Here is an 11292-nt window from a genome sequence, read left to right as displayed (position 1 = left end):
ATGCACTATGAAATGCTATACATGAATGACTTTTCATTGTCAGTTAATTATGAAAGTGAACTCTTAATAACTGAACTAACGAAGTGAACAATCCCCTGAGGTATTTTCCATGGGAGAAGAGCTTACTGATTAAAGATGAAAGAGCAAACATTAAATCAAAACATTTTGAATTTAGCAAATTTTCATACATTTTCTAACGGTACACATATATAAAATAAACAAAATCAATTTGGGTGAGATATATGTAAAATAATACTTATTTGATTTATATACCTGAAATTGGAGAGATTGTCTTTTCAAGAAACAATGCCAGACTGTTGATATTTAAAGCAAAGAATTGTTTTTGGAGAAACACAATACATGTAAATTTATCAATAAAAAGTAACACTTAATTGAATGGTATAAATTTAACTATACATACAGAATTTTATATTTATAAAAAAAGTGAAATTTCAAAAAAGGGGATTTATATAACAATGTGATGCTTTTTAAAACAAAAAAATCTAAAGATATGTAAGTATAAAATTTTACCTGAAGCAGAAAAAAAACCCAATTTATCCACAATTTGGTCCTCACAAACTATGTCCGAGCTTTTTCATTCCATCCATTGAAATGATTATTTAAACCTAAGTTTTACATTTAGTTCATTATAAAAAGTGAACACTTCAAATGTTTGAATATTACAATGGGAAAGGATAATTTTGTAAGGTCACTCGAATGTGTGTATGTTCTAAATTGGTCAGACAATACTTGGTCATGTTTTATAAAGATTTAAGCCCTCGGCTTCGCGTTGTGCTTAAATCTTCATAAAACATGACCATGTATTGTCTAACCTATGAATAAATAACAACGTACAATCAATTTTAATCCTTTGATTAAAAAAAAAATCACGTTTAAAGCTATAATCATCCATTTATTCTAAAAGTTATATTTTGTTATGGGAATAAGAGTTCGTCTGGGTTTGTCATTAATCGCAATTAGCTTGTGACCCTATGTTCCCATTATGTTCCAACGCATTAAAAATCGAAATTGATTTAACATAAGTTACGAATCTGGTTTCGCCAATATTGGCTATCAGAATTTTTATCTGTATATAGATGTGCCGCTGGTATGATTCACATTTTAAAAATGTCATAGATATCAATATAAACGTACAGTTCATCATAACAATTGGACATACATAGATTTGTTTACATCTCACAAAACACCGTGTAAAGACAATCATGTGCCGGTTGAAATCTTTTTAAGTTTTAGTATCCATTAGATGTACAAAACAAATGCCTAACTTTGGCATGGTATTGGTTGCAAAAATTCGATATTTTTCATTTAACTGCAGTATTATATATTTAATTGGTATATTTCTTCATTAAAATGCAATATTTTTTCATTTGACTGGTATATTTTTTCATTTACATGAAGTGTTTTTTTATTCAAATGGTATATTTTTTCATTTAAATGCAATATTTTTTATTCAAATGGTATAATTTTTCATTTAAAAGGTATATTTTTTCATTTAAATGCACAATTTTTTACTTGTCTATCCCAAATTCATGTATTTGGTTTTGATGTTATATTTGTTATTCTCGTGGTGTTTTGTCTGTTGCTTGGTCCGTTTCTGTGTGTGTTACGTTTTGGTGTTGTGACGTTGTTCTCCTCTTATATTTAATGCGCTTCCCTCGGTTTTAGTTTGTTACCCCGATTTAGTTTTTTGTCCATGGATTTATGAGTTTTGAACAGCGGTATACTACTGTTGCCTTTATTTTTCATTTAAATGCAATATTTTTTCATTTGAATGCAAATTTTTTTATTCAAATGTTAGAATTTTTCATTCAAACATTATAATTTTCATTCAAATGCAATATTTTTTATTCAATTGGTATAAAAATCATTTGCATTCAATATTTCTTATTCAATTGGTATAATATTTTTTTTTTAATTTAAATGCAATAATTACTTTTTTGGATTTCTCCCCTTTCTTTCGTGTTTGAAAAAATAATGAAAAACAGTTCAATATCTTGAGAATGGGGCGACAGAGGACGATCGACCTCAAAATTTTCCGGTACTAAGTGGCAAGTTTTGGAGTATTACACAAATTCTTTTATTAATTTTGTATTTATCGGCCTATTTCTTTAAAGAATTATATATCAGAAAATCATTTCTTAATCGGCACCCTCATCCATTGAATTGAAATGCTTTAAATTGAATGAATTCTTAACTTGTTTACTTTTTTTTCTATTTCTCTCCGCTTCGTTAGTATCCAATTTCCGGTGGCGATGATACACAGTGATGAAGAAATATAAAAAAAAAATGTGGTGCACACTGAATAACGCGCGTTATTTCGAATAGACAGAAAAAATATTACAATCATTTTTTATAATTTAATTCTAAATTCCATTCTAAACCGTATAAAACCATGACTAAATTATGTCTATGGGCTCATTACAAAATAACGTTTGCCAAACAGAAGACGCGTTACATTCAAAATCAAATTATATCGTGTTTATATTAAACCTAGTCCCGCATGCAGCTGTGGCCACCCTGTTGAAGATAGTATACTATATTTTTTAAAGTGCGTTTTTCACAACGAAGCAAGAGAAATACTGTTTTAAAAATTAGAAGGATATGATATATCCATTGAGCTTCTATAAGCTGGTGACGGTGACATTTATTTTCAGCAAAACAAAGACATTTTTGAGTCCGTACAATCTAATTTAAGAATAACACAAAGATTTAAAACAATCAATTAACATGTTAAATTTCTACTTTGCAACCCTTCACTGCAGTCCAGTTTTTTCATTATTATTCCTTATTAAATTGTATTTTTGTTTCGACTTTTTATTTTTAATTTTTGTTTGTAGCATGTATGACATGCATTCCAACTATGTTTTTTCGTCATTATCTAATGTACTTTTTGTTTATATTTATACTGGGAGAGATCGTCTCTAATGTTGTTATAACTTGTGTCAAATCCCTTCTGCTACTTTTGCAAATAAAATATATTTAACCATAAACTTATTATCCTAAATAGCAGTGTAACAAGTTTATTAACTATCATCCTGATAAATAATATAATATGACAATAGAATTTGAATTTGCTATTTTACTATATACTATTTGTAGAAGTAGGAAGAGAAATATACAGGTTTCAGTTCCTGTCAGGGAGGAAGTAAAAGAATCAGATCTGCTCTTACATTGTTATGTTGATTTTCTTGGCACTTTATACATATTCTAACACTTGGTAATTCTTAACATAAGAAATCCGAGGGACAAGGTTAAATTTACAGTTGTAACCACACATGTAATCCCAGGCCTAGTCTGTAAAAAGGTCAGGTGATGTGTGCGAATGCCAAATTTGACATGTGTGCTATATTCCAATCTTGATTGGCTATGACTGTTAGTTTTCTTAGTTTTCTTACCGAAGGTTGGTGGTCCTCCTTGGCACTCCGCCTTCCTCCACAAAAAAAATTCCCAAATAGCACAATACTACTGACAATCAAATCAATCAACAAATTAATGAAATAAAATAATTTAGCAGATTATTTGTCAAAATATAAGGTTATGTTTAAGAAATAACTTCAATTGTTTTCATTATAAATAACCGATTGATTGTTTTCCTTGTTTCGAACGAAGTGTTACTTCACTTGTTTTCACTTCACCACTGCTCTAAATAATAATTCAGTCAATACATTTATATATTTAGATTAAAATGAAAAATAATCTCCTACCTTGTATTTTAAATATTTGTAATGACTCGTTTGCTTCCCTTTTCCATATTTTGTTTAAGTCGGCTAGATAAAGTGTCGACTTTGAACTCTATAATCAGTTTGATATGATATTTTTAGAATATTGACACCTTCTCGTTTTCAGAAAATTGATATTTACTCTTTAAATTATATATATATGTTACATATAGGAAATTAGGAATGACATGTAATTACTAGGAAATATATGAATACTTGAAGCACTTAGTTAATATAAACATGAAACAATTGAAACTGACCTGTTATTACCAGTAATTTCTAATTTTAAAATGTATTTTTAGACATATTTACTAACTGTTGACAAAGATATGTATTATGTTTTTTTTATAACTCAATGGATAGTTTTCATTATAAAACTTATGTACATATACTTTTTTCTGAAGAAAATTCTTTAATTTATTCATATTTAGAAGAAGTTTACTCAATTTTAATTGCTAATTCCCTCGACATATTTTCCGTATGCAAAGTGACCTCAGTGTGACCCATCTCGTAAAAATCCGGTGATCACAATACGCATGGATGTCCTTAAAATAAACTATTATCTGAATTTACATGTTAAACACGTGCTCAATTTCCATGCTTTTTTGTTTATTTTTCGTCAATTTTTGACAAACAGGTGACAATCGTTAGACTTCGGCTTCAAAACACGAACTTTAATTACCTGCCATATTTCACAACAACACTGACCGGTGGAAAAAAAATTGACGATTAAACGAAAATTACACGAAAAAAATGATCAATTCGATGACAGAAGACTAAGATTATGATATTTGTATGCATTGGTTCAAGAATTGGAAGAACATTATTTTTCACTGGTCACTCGTTTCTAATGACTTTAATCAATGCTCTTCACCACAAGAACATGGGAGTCAAAATTATCAAATTAAAACAATAACAGACAAACATATTGTACCGTTGCTTAATATAGTAAAAATATATTGTACTCAAACAATTGTTTTTAATATATGAAAATATTTATTTGATTTTTCGAAAAATGGTATAGGTAAACATGTACTGTTGATTTGCTATTTAAAGATGTTCTTAACCATGCACTATGTTAATTAACTGAGCTAGAGGCGATCTTGAGTTGTTTTAACACAGATCGAGCTTACCTTACAATTGCTAGAATCAGATTGGAGCTATCCAAGAGGTGACCTATATTAAGATCCTTAAACATTCGCATAGGTTAAAACGCTGTGAGCCAAGAATCCATGTTGAAGGCTGTACAGTGACCATAATGGTTTCCTTTTACACATTGTGACCTGGATATAGAAATCGTCTCACTAGCACTGATACCACATCGTACATATTTCTATAAAATAAAAAAACCTTGAGTAAAACAATATCCCATTTTCATTGCAGTATAACTTTCATGTACTTTTCAAAATTTAGGTTGAAGGGTTAAAGATTAAAAATCAATTGCAATGTTGTTTCTTTTGGCATTTTCAGTTTAGGGGTTTTCTTTAAACAAAAATAACAAAAATAGCGAACTCAGTGGAAAATAGAAAAGGAAAGTCCTTTATTATATGGTGATTTAAAATTTCAAACATACCAAATGAATGCAAAACAACTGTCATATTCCTGACGTGGTACAGGCATTTTCTTTTATCAACAATATATATTGCTCAGCTAATATTTCTGAGTTTTAAAAGAGTGTACCGTTTGAAATCAGTAGTACTCCTAAGTAACAAAACTTATTATTTATGTCAATTACATTACCATGAAAATACCATTTTTCTTTTACCCTCATAAAACCACCTTTTCTAAATAAGATAATTTGTATGATAGAATTGTTTTTGTAGACTTTATTTTCGATTGATGAGTTTGATTGTCCCTCTGGTACCTTCCGTCCTGTTTTGTAAAACTCCGTTTATGAGAGTTCAACAAAATTGAGAATAGAAATGGGGATTGTGTCAAAGAGACAAAAACCAGATTCCAGAGTAAAAACAATCGCCAAGGCCACAAATGGGTCTTCCTTTTTATACCAAGTAACTGTTACAGAATCAGAAAGCAATCATATCATCATCATGCATAAGCCAATAAAAAAACAATTACTGTACGTAATACGTCGAATCACCATTACTTAGAAATTCCATTTAAAAATCTTTTACATACAACGTCATCAGTATTGAAGAAAGTTGCCCCTTGCATTAAGCAAACCGTACTAGTGACCTGCACTGAGAAACTAAAAGGATGATCCCATTCTGTACTTTTTTTTCTTGAATTGTTTTTTCGTGTGATGAAGAGTTCCCATAGTTTTGAAAATAGAAAAAAACAAACTGTTTCAAATTTAATTGAAAGGACCTTTGATTTCTAATCCCCTCAAATCAGCCTACAATTCATATCCCTTTACTTACAACTCCCTCAGTAAGAGTTAGCCGTATGGTATTCTATTTAGTTCCTTTTTGTCTAAAACCCTTTAACGTTTTCGGCCAATATATTATCAATCTGATTAGTAATTACAGGTATTAACTGAAGTGTTTACTAATACCACGCATGAATCGGTCCACATTTTTCTTATTCTGAATATTTTACATATTCTGAGCACAAACAATTAACATTAAAATTATTGCAAATAGGCCGGGATTTTTAAAAAGAAATTGAAAAAGAAAATAAGACATTCTTGGTCTTAAAACCTTTTTCTTTTACCCTAGAGTTGTAATTTAGGACAACATAATATATTTCCGATTAGCCACACATGTATTTAAATGTTTTCCCAATTATACATTTTCAGCATAACCTTACAGTTTTAAGAATTGAACGCTTCTATAAGTAAATCTATTTAATAGGAACAACAAGATCATTGTTTACATGTTTTATTGGCTATTTTCTGTTTGACTCTTTGATTTCCATAGCTAGACCGTCCATCTGCCCCGAATGTAATGCAATGTATACAAAGACTTTTTTCTGCACGAAGTTTTTGAAGCATTTTTACAAGAAAATGAGACGAAAGACATATTATTTTCATTGGATTTATTGAAAAATATATGGAAACAGTTTCAAAAAACAAAAAAAAAGTATTTCCTCAAGCGATCGAAATTCTACTTTTAGCCAAATTGTTGGGAAATATGTGACCACCCCCACACTTTTTTAAACAAATAAATGCAGATTGTTGCCACAGATACACACACAAGAAATTATATTTTACTATTTTATTACTGAAGATTCTAAACACATACATATACATGTACATGAATGACACAAACAGTAAGCTTAATATTGAAAGAAAGCAATGAAAAGTGATGGTAAAATCTATAAGATCAAATTTTAATATTTTTTTCTAACTATGTAGTGCTACCTGAGGAACATATCTGATATCATATGTGAAACGGATATTCTATAATGGTTTACCAACTCGCGATAGCAAGTTTACGAAGCGATGATTTCAACTTCACCATTTGGAACTCTTGGTTTAAAAATGGAGAATATAGTTATCAAAGGTACCAGGATTATAATTAAGTACGCCAGACGCGCGTTTCGTCTACATAAGACTCATCAGTGACGCTCAAATCAAAATATTTATAAAGCCAAACAAGTACAAAGTTGAAGAGCATTGAGGATTCAAAATTCCCAAAAGTTGTGCCAAATATGGCTAAGGTAATCTATGCCTTGGATAAGAAAATCCTTAGTTTTTCGAAAAATTCAAAGTATTGTAAACAGGAAATTTATAAAAATGACCACATTATTGATATTCATGTCAACACCGGAGTGTTGACTACTGGGCTGGTGATACCCTCGGGGACGAAACGTCCACCAGTAGTGGCATCGACCCAGTGCTGTCAATAGTTATCAAGGAGAAGATCACAATTGGGATGCTGAATTCATCTCTTTTTTTCGTTTAGTTTAATTTTCAAATGATCCTCAGTCAATTTCTATATATAAGTTCGTGCATTTGTATTCAGATATCGCAGATCAAATTTATTCGTTCATTGTGTAATCATACGTTTTTTGATTGAGTTAAGTCTGCTAATTGATATTTTATCGTATGTTTTTATATGTTGTGATGTTATGCTATTGTTTCAGAAAAAGGGAGAAGGTTTGGGCACATTAAAACGTTTAATCCCGCTGCAAATGTTTGCACCTGTCCTAAGTCAGGAATCTGATGTACAGTAGTTGTCGTTTGTTTATGTAATATATACGTGTTTCTCGTTTCTCGTTTTGTTTATATAGATTAGACCGTTGGTTTTCCCGTTTGAATGGTTTTACACTAGTAATTTTGGGGCCCTTTATAGCTTGTTGTTCGGTGTGAGCCAAGGCTCCGTGTTGAAGGCCGTACTTTAACCTATAATGGTTTAATTTTTAAATTGTTATTTGGATGGAGATTTGTCTCATTGGCACTCACACCACATCTTCCTATATCTATCTAATCAGCTGGCAAAATCAATATCTCAAACACTTTAAACGAATTGACAACAACCTAATATTCCTGACTTGGTGCCGGTATTTTCTTTACGCAGAAAATGGTGGACTGAATCTGGTTTTATAGCTAGCGAAGCCTCTCACTTGAATAACAGTCGCATTAATTTCCATTATATTGACAACGATGCGTGAACAAAGCAAGCAGACATTATATATACAAATATCAAATATACAGCAGTCAATATATATTTTTTTATAATCTAAATTAAAAAAACAAACAAATATGTAACAAAGAAGCACACATTGGCATTAATTTTTCATAGTACAATAACTCAATGACGGGACGTATAAGTACAGAGCCACATCAAATATAACCAAGAAATATAAAAAGGCATACAGACAAAGCACAAAACATATATAAAAGATAACAACAAACAAGTTTATCAATAAAACAATAACTAGACGAATAAGCTCAATGCCAAATAAAATGAGAATATTTAAAACAAAAAAATGAGAGGACGTGTAAGTACCACACGCATCTTAATCACAACAAAAACAAACATAAGGCTAGAGGTATAGGGGAGAGTTGAGATCTCATAAACATGTTTTACCCTGCCGCATTTTTGCGCCTGTCCCAAATCAGAAGCCTCTGACCTTTGCTAGTCTTGTGTAACTTTTAAATTTAGTTTATTGTGTACATTTGGCGTTCATTATGTCACAGTGGAAAAATGGACAAAAAATGATTTTGAGACTTTTCGGTCATTTTATAAAAGATTTTGTAAAATCACTGTTTTGCTATATTTGCAATATTTCACTAAGGGATTTTGTTATTTTTATTATGCAAGATTTAATTCAAGTTAAGAAGATTAAGCTAATCTTATTTTATGTTTTAATTTGTTTTTTCAATTAGCGACATTTTACTTCAAAACGATCTATTATTCATATATGACAAGCCAAGACTTTAATTCCATAAATAAGTTTGTATGTTCTATTGATTATCATTATCTATGTGCTATTTTTTCTGAAAACCATTAATTGAAATTTCTCACTAATTTAGAGAAATATTTGTCAAGTCTATTAAATTAGTTTTTGGATTGCTGTATAATCTTTGTTATTATTTTGATGTGGCAGATTGGATTTAGTATTACACTGAGCAGTTCCAACTCTGTACAATTGTATTCCATGCTAAACTTATTAGATTATACATCGCGCTTACCAAAGTCGTCTTTTGTTACAAGAGTTAGTCCCAGAGTTAGAGTCCGTGCAGACTTGTCGTACTGTTTATTGTATGTGTGTGGTTCCAGGACTACACATTTCCCAGACACAGATACACACAGTTTCTATTTGTGACAATTATTACTGAACTATTATATATATTTGTTCAGGGACCAGCTGAAGGACGCTTCCTGGTGAAGGAATTTCAAGCTGCATTGAAGACCTATGGTGACCTTCTGCTGTTGCCTGTTCTATGATCGGGGTGTTGTGTCTTTGACATATTCCCAAATTTCATTCTCAATTTTAAATTTTTAACAAAGAAGCACAATAAGGCATATATTCAACCAAACAACCTCTGCAAACGCTTTCACATTTTTTGATTTGATCGATGTATGCCAAATCCATCAATAAAACACTGAAAGATAGTGCAAACAACACAATGACGGGATGTTTAAATACAGAGCCACGTCAAATGAACTTGACCAAAAGCAGACCAAACAGTAAAGGTAATATTAATAAAGACAAATAAAAGAACATTATAATCTATACTTCAAAACAGTCGTGTATTATTTGTGAAGTTGATAGGCAATATTTATCAACAGGGTCTTTGTACCATCCAATAAACCTTTTTAGAAAAAAAAAACGAGACATTCTTTGTCATACTCCTGGTTCAAGGGAATGCGCCCTACACAAAACTGCTTAAACACAAATATGAGGGAAAACGACTGAAATTGACTATGGTATAGTTTAGTGATCTCATAGTAGAGTGTATGCCTCAAGTGCGGAAGGTCGATAATTTTAGTCGTATAATATTTGATCATACTTCTTTTTTCTAAGCTTGCTGCATTTTAAAATAAGAACAAGGACAGTCGTCATTCATTCTTAAGGTGTTAGTTTAAGGTGTAAAGGTGATTTATTTTCCTGTTGACTGCTACTTTGTGAATTACCACATTAAAACCTTGGCTTAGTCTGTAAATAAATATATGAAGATGTGATTGGTTGCCAATGAGACAACTCTTCGTCCAAGTCACAATTTATAAAAGTCAATCTTTTTATGTGTGTGTGTGTAAAATAAAACAAGATGTATTTATAATATTTCCAACATCACAATTTTGTTATTTAAAACACACATACACACACACACGAGCTTTTAAAACTTGCACTACAATGTTTAATTTCATTATAAAAATATGTTTCATAACAAGTGTACAGTTTGGAAGCTTAGACACAAAATTTGTCACTTTTTTCCATTGGTTGAATTTCTCTCAAAAAACATTATATGGTGAGTTTAAGGAATGTTGCTGAAAGAAGACGAAGTCATGTGACTTTTAGGTGGAATTTTGCTGTGTTCCTTGTCAATCTGTCCATTACTGTTAAGTGTTCTGGTGACATCAATACCATCATTCCTTTGGTTCATGTGACTTTTGGGTGGGATGTTGTTGTATTCCTTGTCGATCTGTCTATTACAGTTAAGTGTTCTGATAAAAACAATACCATCATTGCTTATGTTCATGTGACTTTTAGGTGGGATGTTGTTGTATTCATTGTTCATCTGCACATTACAGTTGTCTGTTTTGAAGAAATCAATACCATCCTCGATGGTGATGTCGTTTTCAGTGTCAGTCAGATCTGACTAAATGATAGATAATAATCCTTATGTTTCTTATTGAACTTAATTTTACAGTTTGCAATTATAGCATAACACAGAATGATACAGTTGAAATTAGAAAGGTACAATCAAAACTTAATCATCTTGAAACTTCAAAGGTATCGCAACAAAAGATTGATGTTAGATGTCGAAGTACTGTAAACCAACTTATTTTCGCGACTTTCGCGAGGAGAAAAATAACTCGAATATAAATCGTCGCGATTATTTCAATCTTTGATCTTTCCTTAATAAACTTCATCAATTAAATCGGATAATCGCGAAATTAGATAGCCGCGAAGGGTTCAAGAA

The sequence above is a fragment of the Mytilus trossulus genome, chromosome 3 (assembly GCF_036588685.1).
Source record: "Mytilus trossulus isolate FHL-02 chromosome 3, PNRI_Mtr1.1.1.hap1, whole genome shotgun sequence".
NCBI classification, from domain to species: domain Eukaryota; kingdom Metazoa; phylum Mollusca; class Bivalvia; order Mytilida; family Mytilidae; genus Mytilus; species Mytilus trossulus.
Note: the sequence above shows the minus strand (reverse complement) of the source record.